We start from the raw sequence: 17,641 nt of genomic DNA on the forward strand, positions 1-17,641 counted from the left end.
CCGCTCTAAAAATGGCCTACAAATTCGCCTCCGTGGCCAAACCACTGCCAAATGTATTCCCCTTTCGAAACCATCAGCGCAGATTGCGACCGGGTATGACAATATATTCTTATGCAATGATGCTATTCGTGGGAACAAAGAAGCAAGATTATCATGGAATTCACCACTGCACCCTCTATGTCAAATATAACGCTTGCCGCTCGCTGCAAACAAAGACCTCATATATGGTAAAAGCTGGTAGTAAACCGTTGTTGAAGGCTTTTCGTAATCTGTAAAATGCAGATGTCGTAAAAATTACTGCCCCTCCCACAATCGATAGTAGATGCAAGCATGAAATGGTTACTTCACAAACCATTGCTTGTAGATTTTCTGAGCCACACTCTTTAAATCGGTCTAATGCGCACCATGGCACATCAAGCCATCAACATCAAAGGTTGCTTTTCTTTACATCGTGTTGTGTAATGCGCGGCCTAGGCTGTTGCGGTCAGTGTCGAAATTGCAACTTTTGTGAGAAACTGCATAATCACGACGCTGTTGGTAGCGCAGAAATATTTTGTTGTGGCGCATAACTCGACGAGCAATCGCTTTCCACGAGACAAAGCGCCGCCGCGGTGGCGCACTGGTTAAGATGCGGGAGTACCGGGTTCGATCGCGACCAGCGGCGGCTGCGTTTCGATGAAAGCCAAACGTAGTGGCATCCACATGCTGTGCGATGCCAGTGCATGTTAACTGGATTGCAAAACTATTTCTTTGCTCAAGCAGGTCTAAGGAGAGACGTACTAGATGGTCGCTAGTCCATGGCTAGCGGCGATCTCGTTAAATCGCTCGATGGCCTGTAGTTGTATCTTCCGGACCGAGGTGACCAGCACGGCTTCCCTGCGCTCGGGAGAAGGGAGCTGCATTAATTGCACCGCAGGCGGAGCATATGCTCAGTAACAGAGAATGTGGTCGTATGTCGCTATTTCGCCGCATTTATTGCAGTTTGGGTTGTGCTTGTGTGAGTACATAAGGGCAAGCTCCTCTAGATTAAGAAGGGAGCATGTTTGTAGTCGACGCCAGGTACCTTCCTAGCCTTCGTTAAGGATTTGTGGGGAGGATGATATGTGGTCCTTTTCAAACTGAAGTGGTAAGTGGCATCATGAAAAGAAATTAACTCGTCCCTCGTGGAATTCGGGTCGTAGGGCGCGCTCACTCCCTGGTCGACGAAAACTCGGGCTTGCGCATAGCAGCCCCGTTCCCCGGATTAGACGATTTGGTCGGGACCCAGTTTAGTAAGATTTCTCTATTTGGAACAGGGGGTGTTTTGGAGGATGCGTAGGGAGGTAGACGTGATGCGGCCCCTCTTGAAATTGCGAATGGCTGTTTTAGAATCACTGAATACAATATCAGTGGACGTGTTTGCTGTAGCCAAGGCTACGGACGCTTCCTCCGCCGTCTCGGAGGAGGTGGTTGCGATCAATTCGGCTGCCAACGGAGAGCCGCTCCTATTCACCGCGACCAGTGCGACCGCTTGTCTCGGGGTTTGCGATACTCCGCCGCGTCCACTAACGCTGTATTGGCGTGTCAGCCGTACTTGAGATGTAGAGCGCGAGCCATCGCTATGCGTCAACCTTCCTGATTTGCGGGGTGCGTATTCTTTGGTAAGGGTATAATAAATAGAGCTCTCATAATGTGTGTAGGCAACTGTGTTTTCGCGTCCTGTCTGGATATTGCTCGTACATATCTAGTCGTGTGGATTGGCCCTTCTCGCGTTAGTGCGAATGAGTCGTATGAGCTGGGAGACAAGGTGCGCCTCGCAGAGCTCCGAGAACGTGTTTGCGAACCCCAAGGGCCAGCAACGTTTCTGTAGACGTACTATGCGGGAGCCCAAGGGCAGCCTTGTAGGCCTGTCGGATTAGGCCTTCGACCTTCATTCCCTCCGCGCATTACAGTTGCAGGTACGACAGGCAGTAGACAGGCCTACTCAGTACGAAAGCTTGGACTAACCGACCGAGATATTCTTCTTTGATGCCTTTTTGTTTGTTGGCGATGCGTCTGCTGAGCCGTACAGTCTGATTGAGGGTGGCCCTGAGTCTGTTGATTGTTTCGGTGTTTTTACGATTGTTCTGTATCTGCCTGCCGAGAGTACGTATGGTTTGGACATCCCTGACCGGTAGTCCTCTCACACATACATTCAGGGAGGGTCGGCGGGGTCTGGTTTGCCGTTCTTCCGCGTGGCATAGCCCAAAAAACTAGCAGTTCAGATTTCATGTAAGTTTCGATTATGTCGACTGCGTGGCAGCGTATCCTCTATACAGCCGTCATTTCCTGTGGTTACCCAGAGGGTGAAGTCTACCGCGTAGAACCTCCGGTGACTTTTGTAAAAAATTGGCAGAGCTGATTCGCCGGAAATCTCTTCAACGCGAGTCCCCCGCGGCGCCCCAAGGCGAAATGCTACGTTGGGGGACCAAAAACGGAACAAAAAGTGGCCTGCGCGCGGCGCTCACGCTCACGGGGCTCTTTTTGGTGAACGTAGAGCCGCTTGTTTAGAAGGCTTACGAATTTCGCCGTCTTCTCACTGAGCCGACTTGAAGAGCGTCCGCACTCCACGCAATGCGGAACCGTAATTTTCTGCACGAGTCAAACTTCACTGGCGTTTAAAAATTGGTTTACATGAAAGTAAAGACGCAATATCTGTCACTCGCGAAATCCCGCTATCCTCATCGTAGACAAGAAGAATTATGATGTGCGTGTAACAATCCCGTGTGTGGCGCTGTTAAAGCGCTCGGCAGGGTAGCCTAGGGATGGAGGTTCAAATCCTGGTTGAGAAACAATTTTTCTTTTTCTGATAACATCATCAGGCTGATTGACAAGTGGAATCCCGTGGAATCTCACGAAGTGGGCACTTCTCACAGACACACGGTCGGATACGCTGGTGAGTCATGAATCCTAAAATATTTTCGCCTTAAGACTGAGAGGAAAGGGTGCTGTAGTGTAGGCCTGCGGAGTAATTTCCACCACCTTGGTAAAGTGCATCTTTAACGTGCACTGACATCACACAGCACATGGACGCCTCTTCAATTCGCCTTCATCGAAACGCAGCCGCCGGTTTCTCACTGTCCGCTATCGCTTCCATATCCTTTCCTTACTGCGCGGTTCAGGTGTCCACAGACAAAAGTGAGAGATACTGCACTTTTCCTTTCCTGTGAACCAATGATTATTACTTAAAACTGAGATTGATACTAATAAGAATGCAATTTGGTTTGTATATGTAGAAAGAGCTCCAATTGTCACATTTAGTTGACACCTGAAATACGTAGTCTGGTTACGGAGGGACGTGAGACTGAAGAAACAAAGCGGTGCCATTCAGGGCCCGGAAATAAATATAACAGGCACGTTAGTTCTGAATTGTTTGTTCTATCTACAAATGTCGGGGTACATTGAGTAAAGTTGACGTCAGTTTGCAACTTAACCTAAAAACAATGGCGGCACTCACTAATTCTTGTTCTAACATGTACAATGGCACCCTGAAACATATAACGCCCGCATAAAAGTTGCAAGAAAGTTTAATGTCTCGTATTCAAGTTTTTTGGAAAATATGAATCTTCCATTCTCTGTAGCATAGAAATTAACCTGATTGGGCAGGATTCGAAAATTACGCGAACGTTGACAGTGAGAAGAATAATACCGCAACGCTGACGTCCCTCCAATGTGGTTCTAACTGTTCATTTTGCCGCGCCGCGGTGGTGCAATGGTTAAGGTGCACAACTGCTGGGCCAGTGTACCTGGTTTCGATCCCAACCACCAGCGACTGCGTTTCAATGGAGGCAAAACGAATAGGCGTCCGTGTGCTGTGCGGGGTTAGTGCACGTTAAAGATCTGCAGGTGGTCAAAATCATTGTGTAGCCGTCCCACTATGGCACCTCATTTTCTCTATCCACTTTCATTTCCGCCTTATACCCTTGCGTCAGTATATGTTTGTTCTCCTCCTCCTCCCTTTCCTTACGACGCGGTTCGGATTTCGCTTGGTACGACCTTCGACAACCCATTTTCGGGACTTTAAGCGCCAGCACTTGATGAACCGCGTTTGGCCTAAAGTTAGGCCAAACGCCGTTGTCGAGCCGCCGCGACCCGTGCTCAATTTCCCAAATCACCGAGGACAGTCGAATCATGTTAGAGGGTGAAGACGTTACTGCGGAGAAGCTTGCCGAAGGAGGATGGCAGACTGTTCTAAATCCGCGAGAACGCTACCGGCGCTGTGGCCCCAAGGAAGACGGACAAAAGAACCAAAATCTGACGGACGCACGCGTTCCTCATAACGAAGGCAAGTCAACACCCTCCCCTCTCGCCATTCGGAGGAAACCATCTGCCCGACGTAGAAAGGGGCCGCTCCCAGGCTACCATCAAACGACTATAAAGTCCTCGTTAGGCCTAGAGGCATGGACTTGCGCACCGTCGCACTACGCAACCTTCTCAGAGCTAACTGCATAGCGGTCATCGTATACCGCTTCAGGAGGTACTGGAACAAGACAGCCTTCGTGTTAATACAGTTATCAACACGTTCCCCGTAAGCACAACGCACAGGCTCCGGGCTTCGGTTTACAGCAACCTGAGACTGCTCAAGTTGGGCGGAAAAGAGTACGAAGTGACATCGTACGTATCAGCGCCGGACGACTCTACGAGAGGAGCCATGAGGTCCGTTAAGGACTCCTGGAGCGCAACCAAGGGATTCCGGTGGCGGATGCTCGTTGCCTTGGCCAGTCAATGTTCATACTAGTGGTATTCGCAGAAAAGAAAGCTCCAGACACCATCTATACTATTGGAAGAGTCCTTTCCATGTACACCCGTACAGGGAGCAGGTGGAAACCTGTTTCAACAGCAGACGAGCCGGCCATCAGGCGGAAGTTTGCTACAAGCCTAGGACCCAAATGTGCTGCAGGTGCGGCGAATAACAGCTTCCGCAAGACCAGGGGGAAGCGCACACCTGCAGGCCCAAGTGCATTGTATGCAAATGTGCCCACAACATCGGGAACAAGAACTGCAAACATCGCTTTGTAGAACGCCGTTCCAAACACAACCAAAAACACAAGAACATGAACGATGATGTCCACCAACAATATGAACGCAGGCTGAGCTTAAGTGACAAAGCCGGCAGCCATTCTTCAAGCCACCAACGGGGAAGCAAGACCCGCCACAAGTCAATCTCCTTCCCACTGCAGTTATCCAGTCAGAACGTCAGCTCGAGGCAGGGACGCACGGACTGACAGCGGCGTTCGAGCAGAAGCAGGAGCAGGAGCAGAAGCTGCTCGAAGCAGGTGAGCTGGCAGGAAGCTGCTTGCCAGAATTACACCGCTCGGGAAAACGAGCATTTAGCTAAAATACAGTCTAGAGACGCAACCACTGCGCAAATGCAACGGGAGATAGCAGAAATGAAAAGTCGATTTAAATCTCTACAACCACCCGTAAAAAAAGCTACACCAGTACACCGCGCGCCTTCACGCCACGCTAAGCGCTATACCCTCTACCAGTAATGCAATGAAAACGGACAGCCGCATTAACTTGAAAAGACTGGCTCCTTGCGATGAGGGTTCCGGATCGAAATATGCTGCGGAAGCGTCTAAAGATGACAACCCGCATCCAACAGCCAAACATACGTCCGCACGCCAGCCAAGAACAGAAATTAACGCACTCGACAACAAATTTAGCGGTCTCGAGGAGAAAGTTAACATTCTCACGCACCAAATAACCGAGCTGTATACGAACATTGCTGTTTTTTAAGCATATAGTGCAGCATCGCTCGGCCTCAGAGGCAAGGGGTAATGTAATTCCGGCATCCGCAACCTTGCCCGTAATTATCCTCCCATGTCTCACCATGGTACCTCGCCAGCAAATTGAGGTATGGCAGTGGAACTGCAGGGGGTTCCACAACAAACGTAGTAACCTGTTGTTTCACAACCTGACGTAATAGCACTTCAAGAAGCTAGGGGTCAGGCGAAATTACCGGGCTCTAAAACCTTTATGCCCGCTTCGAGTGCAGGGACGACGGCGACAGTCCCATTCACATCCGAATTTGTGCAACGCAATATTACGGCTATACAACACACCATAGACAGTTCTAGAGAACAGCACACGCTACTTGAAATTGTGGTCAAAAAAAGGGTGACGCAGATCTCTTTATACTCAACCCATACAGTCTATCGAAAGATAGGGAGTCAAGAATTCCCGACCTCCTGTTTAAAGCAACTCGCTTTACCGCAGGAACCCAGCTGCTTGTGGAGGGCGATTTTAATGACCACCATTCGACATGCGATTATCGGAAGAGCAACCCCAAGGGTACAAAGTTGTGGCAGTCTATCCAGAACCTGGGCCTCACAGTTCTTAACGGTCCCAGAGAAATCACGCGGGTCGGCAACAGTGTTAGCGTAGATACCTCACATAATCTCACACTAATCAAAAACATTAGTGACGCCTGCTGGTCCAACACGAGAAACACTAGGGAGCGACCATCACATAATAGCTACATCTGGCACAATATTTCACAAACCGCACCACATGCGCACACGCATCATCGCTTACGAGAGCAAACTGCCCCCAGTCAGATAAACAACCTAACAGAGTAACGGAGTGGATCGCTGCACTTAAAGAAGACGTCAAGACCACAACGGTCAAGACGCCGACTGCAGAGCCGCACCAGGTGATTGACTACAAACTCCTCCACATGTGGGAAGCGCATGCCTGCCTACTAAAACGTTGGAAGAGACAGACACAATAGAAACCTACGCAAGCGTATAGAGCAACTCGAACGCCATATCGAAGCATGCACTATTGACCTGCAAGAAAAACAATGCATGGGGCAAATCTGTATAATATGAATGGGCAGCTTGGAAACAAAAATACATAGTTCTTCCGCCGAAACTTGCTCGATCCCACACAGGCAAAGTTCACTCAACGAAACCGGCTCACAAAATTAATTCACCAATACCAGGGTACGGATGCTGACCTACTCGCCGAACGGCGAACACACTGTATGAATACGTCCCACAAAGAGCCCCTACCCGCGTACGTATGAGGGTCTCTCCAACAACACCCTGGATGCCGACATAGCAGATGCCGAGGTTTGGTTTGCTCTAAGTCAGCTCCGTACCACCCCCGACGCGGGATCTGATGGAGTGTGGAACAAAACGCTAAGAAACTTAGACCACACGTCTGTCGCCGCCCTGACGGAACTAAAGAACACCTACTGGAGGGAAGGCGAGATCCTTCAGGAATGGAGGCACGCGCGGGTCATCTTCATCCCAAAACCGGGCAAGAAGCTCTCGATCGAGAATCTGCGGCCCATCTCCCTTACATCTTGCATCGGAAAGTTAATGAAGCATACATCCTTAACCGACTGCAAAATACGCTGAAGACCGCGACTTACTTGCTCCTACAATGATTGGCTTTAGGGCAAACTTGTCCACGCAAGACGTGATGCTCCAGCTTAAGAAGGACGTGCTTGACCCTCCATGTGGAACAGGGGCTTAGGCGGTTCTTGGGCTAGACCTGAGCAAATCTTTCTACAACTTCTCGCACGAGGCAATCCTCACGAATCTCTTGAAATTGGATCCGGGTGAACGAATATTTCATTATGTCCGATGATTCCTATCCGAGTGGAAAGCAGAGCTCACATTAGGTAGCCCTAATTGGATCCCATTCCTCTGGGAAGCCGAGGCACACCACAAGCTCGGTGCTCTCGCCTTTCCTCTTTAATCTTGAACTCATTACACTTCCCTTAAGCTCGCTGTCCTGCCGGGGCTTCAGGGCATTTTCTATGCGAACGACATCACACTCGGGGTAACAACGGTTAATGACGGCGAAATAGAGGGCGCACTGCAGAAGCCAGTTGACATAATCGAAACTTACGCGTCGCGAGCGGCCCTTGAATGCTCGTATGCGAAAAAGGAACTTCTGATTTTCAGGGCCAAGCCGCGCGGAAAAATGCAAACCAGATCCCCCCCACCCCCTGATATCCTGAATGTATGCGTCAGAGGCTAACCGGTCAGGGAGGTCCAAACCATGAGCATACTGGGCATGCACATACAGAAAAATTGCAAAAACACCGAAACAATCAACAGTCTCACGGCCACGGTCAATCAGACTGTACGGCTCATCAGACAGATCGCCAACAAACGAAGAGGAATGAAAGAAAAATGTATCTGTCGATTAGTTGAGGCTTTCGTACTAAGTAGGATTGTCTACTTCCTCCAGTACCTGCAGCTGTAATTTGCGGATAATGAAGCTTGAGGGCCCAATACAACAAGCCTAAAAGGCTGCTCTTGGGCTCCCGCACAGCACGTCTACAGAAATTTTGCTGGCACTTGGGGTTCACAACACACTACCGGAGCTGTGCGAGGTACATCTTGTCTCCGAGATCGGTCGACTCACTCGCACGACCACGGGAAGTTCGATGCTACACAGACTACACATGTGCAAGCAACTTCCAGAGAAAGACACGAAAACACAGTTACCTGTACACATTAGGACAGCTCTATTCATTAAACCCTTAACCAGGAATATGCACCGCGCGCACCTAAGGTCGACCATGGCGAATGCTCGCGCACTACATGCCATGTACGACGACACGTCAATGTGCAGCGTACGTGGACGAGGCGGAATATCCCCATTCCCAGATAAAAGCGTTCGCCGTGGCCGCTGTGAATGGGAACGGTTCTCCGTTGACGGCAGCATCAATCGCCACCACCTCCTCCGAGACAGTGGAGGAAGCGGCCGTAGCCTTAGCTATAGCAAACACTTCCGCTGATATTTTATTCAGCGAATCAAAACAGCCGTTCAGAATTTCGCGAGGGGCAGCATCACGTCCACCTCCCTCAGCATACTCCAAAGTACCTCTGCCCGATTACAGAAATTGAGCTATTCCGGGTCCCGGCCCCGTCGTCTAATCCAGGGAACGAGGCGGCTCACGCGCAAGCCCTAGGTCGACCGAGCAGTGAGCGCGCCCTCCGACCCGAATTTCAAGAGAGACGGATTACTTTCTTTCCATGATATTACCCACCACTTCAGGCTGGAAATGCGCACATATCCGCCTCCCACCCTTAACGAATGCGCCGGAAGTTACCTGGCGCCGACTACAAACACGGTCCCTCCTAAATCCGGCGGTGCTTAACCTCATGTACCCAGGCCAGTACCACCCAAACTGCAATATATGTGGCGAAAGATCGGCATATGACGACACTCTCTGGAACTGCGCAAATGTACCACCTGCGGGGGAATTAATACAGCTCCCTTCTCCCGAGCAGTTCGAAGCCGTGCTGGCCAGCTCGGACTCGAAGATTCAACTACCGGCTATCGAGCGGGTTAATGAGGTCGCCGCCAGCCATGGACTAGCGGCCATCTAGTACGCCTCTCCTTCGACCTGCTTGAGCGACGAAATAAATGTTTTGCAATCACATCCGATCTCCACAGAATCAAGTGTGACAGAGACTGCGCATCTCCCTTCTTGGGAACCAATTATTATTTCCTTTTTCTTTCGAACTGCGGGCAAAGCCTACAATTCACACTTTACTCAGCGTTTTAAATCCCAGCCTTCGGTGCTCTCATCCAATATATGTATAGTTGATTCACAGGAAAGGCAAGGTGCTATATCTGTCACACTTGTTCTTTGGGCACTTGAAACATTCCGTAATGGAGGAGAGGAAGCTGAGAGAAAAGCAGAAAGAGGGAGAGAGTGCTAAAGTGAGAGGCTCCGGAGTAATTTGGACTACCTGGGGATCTGTTGTGTGCACTAACATAGCACAGCACACAGATGTCTCTACGTTTCGCCCGATAGAAACGCAGCCGCCGGCGATCGGGTTCGAGCCCGGGTCACTTACCTTGTCTTCGTAGTAGTAGCCGAGTAATATGCCGAGAACGGACGCCGAGACCTCCTTGAGCAGCAACTCCCTCTGAGACCCGTGCTCCACGCCGAACGCCGCCTCGAAGAAGGGACTGGTCACGCTCAAGAAGACGCGGTGGGCAACGAATCTGCCCCCGTCAACAGTGAGGACTACGCAGTCATGGCACCCAGTGCGGTCCGACAGCAGCAGCTTGCTTGACAAGACAGACATGGCTGCCGAAGAAGGGGATGTCATTCTTCTTCTTCTTCTTCTTCCTTGATATTTGGCACATACCCACGAAGGGGGATTGGCCAGGGTTCAGTGCGGACTGCGAAGTGTCCTACACAAACTGAATTAGTGTATTAAAGTAATTGGCAACTAAACAAAAACATAAGATTTAAGATCACAAAAATTATTGAATGAAAAAATATGAAGCAAAAATTTGGAGTTTTGTACATTTGGAATGCAATTAGCAAGGGAATCTGTCCGTTGCTGTGATTTAGTTATGTAAGTACTGACAAATTTGAGGCAACGCAAATCTTTTCGCACTCGCACCGAAGGAGAGTAGGAGTGGGGACCGACAACATAAATCCCAAGCGTGCAATTGGAGTTTCTAAATGCACCCTCCTCTGATGTGAAAACCTTCGGCAAGCGAAAAGGAAGTGATCAATATTTTCAATTTCACCGCAAGCCTCACAAAGGTTTGTGGGGCTGATCCCGCATCTACATAAATAAAGATTTAGGCGAGGAATCCTGCATCTCAGGAGAGTCATCGTTACCTCACACTGCCGTGATTTACATGCTCGAACTTTCCATGAGTATATGAGATGCTGGTATTCGGCTGTAGGTAGCAAAAAAGCATTGTATGTAACGGCTAGGTATTGATATCGCTGGAAACGGGACATTCCAAAAATGGTGATATTAGGGATGGTACATGAAACAGATGCATCAATAGCTGATTTAGCCAGGAAATCTGCCGCTTCGTTCTGGAAAATACCGCTGTGTCCGGGGACCCAGATGAAGCGTATTTCTTTCACCCACCCCGGTATGAAATACTTTAGTGAGCGGCTCAACAGAGCATCCCGTGCTGACTCCAGTGACAACAAAACAGAGAGTCTGATAGAAAAATTATTTTTGATTGACTGCAGGGAACTTTTAGTAGCGCTAGCCCAATTGCCATAAACTCTGCTAGAAATATCGGTGTGTAATGCGGGACACGCACCGAAAAACTCCAGGAAAGAGACTCCGAAAAAATTCCAATCGCAGCTTTGTGCGCAATCACAGACGCATCAGTGGCAATTACAGTGTGATCAGGGAACTTTTCAATGTGTTCACATACAAGACTGGATATTAGACTTGAGGGTAAGTGTTTCACATTAGATGTAAATATAGAATCATAATTTCTATCCACAAAGGACGTTGAGCAACCAATAGGACATATAGAAGCAAGGTCCACACCAATGTTTGTTAAAATGCTCTGCGTAAAAACAACCAGGGGCTTGCAGACCCTTGGCCACTGGTGAGTGAGAAAGAGGGCGGGGTTTGACACAAAAATAGGTATAGCCACACAGGGAGTAGTCTCAAATGATCGCAAGAATGATCTGACAGTTAGAAGGCGGAAACGGCAGTTAAGGTCCGGAATGCGGGCCTCCAAGTACAGAACAGTAGTAGAGACTGACTGTGGAAGCCCTAGGCAGGGGCGCAGCGCCCGTCTTTCTAAAAGCAGCAAAAGGATGCAACTTATATTTTGGACACCCAGAAAAAAGAACGCAGCCAAATTCCAGAATCGGTCTCACATAGGCTTTGTACAAAAGTAGAAGAGGCTGTCATTCACTGAGTGCTCCCTGGGCTATAGCCACCGCGTGAAACTAAACTTCGACTTCTTCCGCTTCTGTCGGGAAGCCAGGTATTGAGCGCTAAATGAGGCTAACATACTTTATTCTTTGTGCGTCAGCGCTAGTCATGGGCTCACAATTTGATTTTAGAGGGGCAGGTAGTATAGCTATCATTCAAGTGATGCATATTATGTACTAAATGAGCTATATACGTACTGTAACCACTTGGTAACAGTAGGGACCCAACCCAAGCGGAGAAGGAAGTCAATGCGCTTGCTATCACTACTCAGAAGAATATGTCTAACAGACTTGCAAGAAGCCTGCAGAAACTACAACAGAAGAAGCCATAAGGATCCTCATTTTATTCAGGCAGACAAAAGTAAGGCGAAGCGACTATGGACACCAGCACACCACTTCGTAGAGGGGGACGAAGGAACACGCGCCGCAGTCCGAGCACTCCAGCACTCCTACCTCCACCTCAACGCACGGACGAGCACAACTACCCAAACATGTAGGCCACATAAGCATACAATTCGGTAATTGAATTACATAAATGAAATTACTGTAATTCGATTACTTTTTCTGTAATATGTAAGGGGTAATTACTTACAGGGGTAATTACAGTCTGGTAATTAAGTAATGCAAAATTACTTTTTTAAAGTAATTTCGCAGCAAAAGTAATTAAATCCTTTCTCAATTACTTTTGCTAAAAGCACCCCTGCTCTTTCGATAGACAACGCTGAGAGTGTGCCGCAAAAGCAGGAACGACGTGCTGCGAGCGTAGGACCAGCGTAACGGATCGGCAAAAGGAGACAAAATTGAGAACTCTGCATCTGAGACCTCCTGTGTCCTATGTAACTGGGTCACTTAGTGCAGCTATCCTATGCAATCAGTCTTAAGCAGCAGGATGTCAAGTATCAAAGGCCGACGAAGGGACAAATCGTGTAAGACAGCCGGAGTTCAAGGAGTTCAAAACTTTAGTCGGGAGCTTGCAGTGGCACTTCATGTTGCGTCGGCTAGGGCACAGCGGTGCCTGGTTACACAGGTCAGCACGGGCAAGAGAGGTAGGGGAGACAGGCAGGAGCACCAATGGCGTGAGTGTTACTGAGACAAGGGGCCGAAGGCGGTTCTTGGGACTACTTAAACAATAAATATTGCGGCGTCGGGGCCTTCAAAAAACGGATCTCTGCGTCAGCAGGACGCTGAGTCCGTCGCTCATTTCGCGAGCGCTCGACCATGCTTCTGTTTTCGTTGGTCTTTCTTTTTGGCGTTGTCTTATTTTTACAATTCTTTAATGACACGTTTCGTTGTAAAAAAAGAGGGATACGTTGTCTGGGGGGAGGGGGGGGGGGGGCAAAATTTGTCGGGAAGACGAAAGAGTGTGTGCTGTAGCATGTTTGTCTCGGGATCCAAGGGTTCCGGGTTTCATTGCCACACCACTCTCATTTTCTACCAACAAGGCCACGTCAATAGGCCTCGTGATGTCATATAATCCGCTGACCAATCAGTGCCCGCAGTGTCACCTGCTAGAGGCCTTCTTGGGATTTTTCGATTGAAACGCCGAAAACGTCGGTGCCAAATTTCCCTGGGAACGGGAATTTATACCATATGGCATCAAACATCTGCGAAAGCACGTGTGAAGCTCTGGATGCCGACTGTGAGCAAGAGCCCTGTATATTGCCGGTGTCGTTATTCTTCCAAGCTCATCTGAATAAACCGTGTAGTCGAGACAGAATATAATCGGTGCTGAACATTATTACCTGCATTGGCCACGCAAAGTGCTGCCTTGAAAACCCTGTGAATAAATATATAAAATTCCCCCAATACACCGAACTCTAAATTCATCGGACGTATACACTATTATAAACTGCGCGCCGTGGCCCTGCAAGGGGGGCTTTTTCTGAAGCTTTGTTCTAAAGGCATTTCCTCCATGACCACCTCTTCAGGTATGAGCGTTGGAATAATTTAGATGTGGCCAAACTCGGCGCATGAAGTATAGATAAGGCAAGAAACGCGTCAATTCAAGAGAAGCTGAAGAGTTTGTCGAATTAAAATACATCGCGGTCTTGATATAGTGTCTTTATACACGAACATTTTTACGAGCAACAAGGGCAACACTGCGTATGAGAGGTGCATCAAGGGCTAAGGAGATAGCATGGACGAATTCGACACTGCAAAGGCAATGCACAATGAGAGATTGTAGGTCCATTAAGGTTAACACTCGTAGCAGCAAAGTCTATAAAGGCTGCATGGTCGGAACGTCGAGGCCAATAATGACGTCACAAGGGCAATGCTGTAGAACTGCAAACAAAACGGTAGTATGGTCACCAGAAATCTCAACATGGGCAGGGCACAGGCCGACGACTGAGAACTTGCGCCCGCCGTTACATGCCAACAGATGAAGGGGCGGGCGTCATCACCCTTCGTAAGCGTCCGCGTAGTTCAGGACTCATAACGAAAACTTGCGCTCTCGTGCCAACCAGGGCATGCATGATTGACCGGCTACTCCAACGGCGAGTACGGTGAGAGAATTGCAGCGTTCAAGAAGAGCCAGATGAACTGCAGCATAACTTAGAGATGCTGCAACGCCCAGTTTACCTTATTCATGGGGACAGCCATAGGGGCTAAAGGAAAAGCGAAGGCGTTGGGACGGACGGGACTGGCGGCGCAATGGGGACGTCGATTTGTTGAATCGCTTAATACATTTTATGTGGAAGAGACTAAAACATCAGTTTGAACTTACGGAGAGCCAATGCATCGCTGTAGGTTTGGCTAATTCTGAAATATGGCGTATTCCCATGTCCAATATTATTAAAAGTTATCGCATCATGACTGAATTAGTATTGGTTAAATGGGCCCACGTAACGCATGCGCTACAATCGAAGTAGCAGGACAACGTCGTGTGCTGCGGCCCTGCAATTCTCGGCGTGGACAGCGATATCACGTTACCTGGCTCTCCCCTATGAAGCGCATCTTAGCCATAGAGTTTCTTACTCTTACCTAGAGGGAAAGCTGTGCTGTCGTCTATGGGAGCTTACATGGAGTTTTCAGACGGCACGCTCAGCCACCATGGGCGCTCAAAGCATCATGGGCCGGAGAGCTACCGAGTGCAGAACTACAACTTTTGGACAAAACTAATGCAAAGATAAACGTTGTTTTACCATAAATAATGTCCTAAGATTGAATATTGTGACTACAAATTACAAAAAGAGAGAGAAACAGAATGCCAGTGTGAGATTTATCCAATATAAGCGATGGCTCTTTCTCCTATTGGCTTAGTTTTGAGCAGCACAAACACCAATATTTCGCACTTAATAGTGACACTTTGAAATAAAAAAATGTTATGAAAATATTTATCGTTGTGCAATCACTTAAGGAAGTTTTTAGTGGCATTTCAGGAAACGAAAATCATTTATTGCCGACGTCTGCTTTAGCGCCTTCGCTACTATGGCTTTCGCGGTCTATGTACGCACCTTCAGATGATGATGATGACGAAAAAGAAACATCGCAGTAACGCCACTCCACGTACTCGAAAAAAACCGACTGTCCCGCAACAAGTAGCACACCGGCCCATGATTCTTAGCGCGCCCATGGCGGCTGAAGTGCAGCGCCCTCAGCTTTTCCTCTAGGTAGTGTAAGGAAATTTATGATCTTAGCGGATCGACGATGGTACAAGGAGTGAAAAATGGCTCCGCAGGAGCCTCGATTTTTGTTTGCCGTACTTTTTATTTACAGTGCTATTAGCACGTGCACAAATGTGTCGTCGTCAAGTTCAGTTCTTGCTTTGCCTCGGAGAGATGGCGGTCGCAAAACTTTCTCGCATACTCAATATTCCGAGTAGGCGTTCATATTTGCGCTTGTCAGGCATGCAAACTACGCGTACACTCATGGCTCATTCGGTTGGGGGGACGAGAGCAGAGGCGCTGAGCTGTACCTAGCATTACAGGAGCACGCCGAGCGAGGGGGTAACTGTACTCCCACAGGAACGCTCTCTGCGTGTCGAGAGCAGCGCGCCACGACCATGTCACCGCACTTCTCTTCCTGCAGCGTTCTCCGCCTGCCCGAAGTGGCGGCAGTTGCAACCCGAGGAGAGGCCAACGCTCCGTGTAGAACTGCATGTTTTGTACGCCTTTGTTCTCACAGCGCGGCGATCTGCCTCTTTTGGCCCTTTCGACACCAGCAGTGACTCTGAAACATGCATACCGCACATTAGCAATGCTTTCCTCCCGCCAAGAGCCGACGCTTTGCAGCCGCCTTTTTAAGCATCGCCAGTTCAAGAGAAAAAATAAAAGATCGCGGGGATATATGACGCTTTATGCGATGTGATTTCCTCTACACTGGCTTTAGACGAGGGACCAGCCGGGAGTGCACTCGGGTGCTCTCAGCGAAGGAAAAGTTCTCCTCCTCTACAAGTGGAAGCCAGTGATTCTACCTTATCTCTCACTAGAGGGCGCCCGCTTGTCTGAGAGGACTTTCGAAGTGCTCTCGAGTGCGCCTGCTCTCCCACTCGAATTCGCCATAAGCTCATGTCATAATTTATTTGCAGTCCGGACAACGCTGGGACTCCGGAGAGATGCAAGATAGTAAGGACGTGTGCGCATCGTGGAACAGTGTTGCTAGTTTTTCGTGCAAGCACATGATGAATGTACTTACATATGCATGTGCACGCACGCATGCGCGTTGCGTGCGTGTCTGTGAGGAAGGGGGGGGGGGCGGGGAGCCGTGTGAGTACTTGCAAAAAATTTATGTCACAAGGGCATGTAGGTTGAAGGCACTATTCAGGAAGTTTTCGTATAGAGGAAAAAGACAAAAAGCAAACTAATGGGACTGGGGTTTTATTACAGGCATGGTGGTTCCTTATTTGTGTAATTACAATCTCTCACCAGTATATTGTACTTGACTTTCGGTTTAGGCTCCTTGCTCATTTCACAGCACTTTAAAATGAGAGTTTGGCTCAAAAGCTTATTGAAATGAAATATAAAGGTTGTTACAAACACCAAAACATCCTACATCACTTTCTCGGTTTCGATGTTTGGTGTAAAGGTAAAGCAGAAAAATATACTTCGAGCAAGAGGGCTCCAACTAATTGTGTCTGGCCTTAAAAAAACAAGACTTTAATTCAGTGTAGTACATGACGTTTTTGTAGCAATAGAATTTGTTGCAATGAACTAATGTTACATGTACATGAGCTGCTTACAAATTCAGAAGAAAGCAGCATCAAACTTATATGAGAACAATACATGCCTGAGCGACCAAACTTATACCAGCAGACAGGCAGTGCTTAGCCTACTAGCACGAGGGAGTGCCAATTCGTTGAGAAGGCACTGACGCGACTGCTTATTAAGAACAATTATTTGGCGAAATTGGTTTCTATGAGAAGCGAAGCTATGGGAGGCACCGTATTTGAGGACTCAGGAAATTTCGACCACTTGGGGTTCGCACAGCACACGGGCTTTTCGCCTCTATCGAAAAGCTACCTAGGTAGGGATTCGAACGCACATCCTTGGGCACAGCAGTCGTGTGCTCTAACCACTGCGCCATTGCCACGGCACGAATGTGTCTGTCTAGGTGTTCATAAGTCAGTAAAGCAGGCCAATAAGACAGCATACACTACGAAAAGCCAAATTAAGTTCGCTTTTTCAATACCCACTGTATACGACATCCCAATACAGATTGCTCCTTTTCAGCTGATGAAGCGATGCTCTGTTATTTCATCTCAGAGACGGCAATTTACTGACAATGCAAGAATGTAATTCATTATATTCGACCATACCAGCAAGATCACGTCAGCAGAAACTGCCGGTCGACACACTGCATGGTTCAAGCTACGTCGTCAGTGGGAGAACGAGCGATAAAGCATTTCTCTGGTTGGCCAGTTGCGGCGAGACGCTGGCTTCACATGTTATGTTGTGCCCCATTGGTTCGCGTTCCTGGCTGCATGGGTAAGTGGCCGGG

The sequence above is a fragment of the Amblyomma maculatum genome, chromosome 1, assembly GCF_055883805.1.
Source record: "Amblyomma maculatum isolate TAMU_Amacu chromosome 1, ASM5588380v1, whole genome shotgun sequence".
NCBI classification, from domain to species: Eukaryota; Metazoa; Arthropoda; class Arachnida; order Ixodida; family Ixodidae; genus Amblyomma; species Amblyomma maculatum.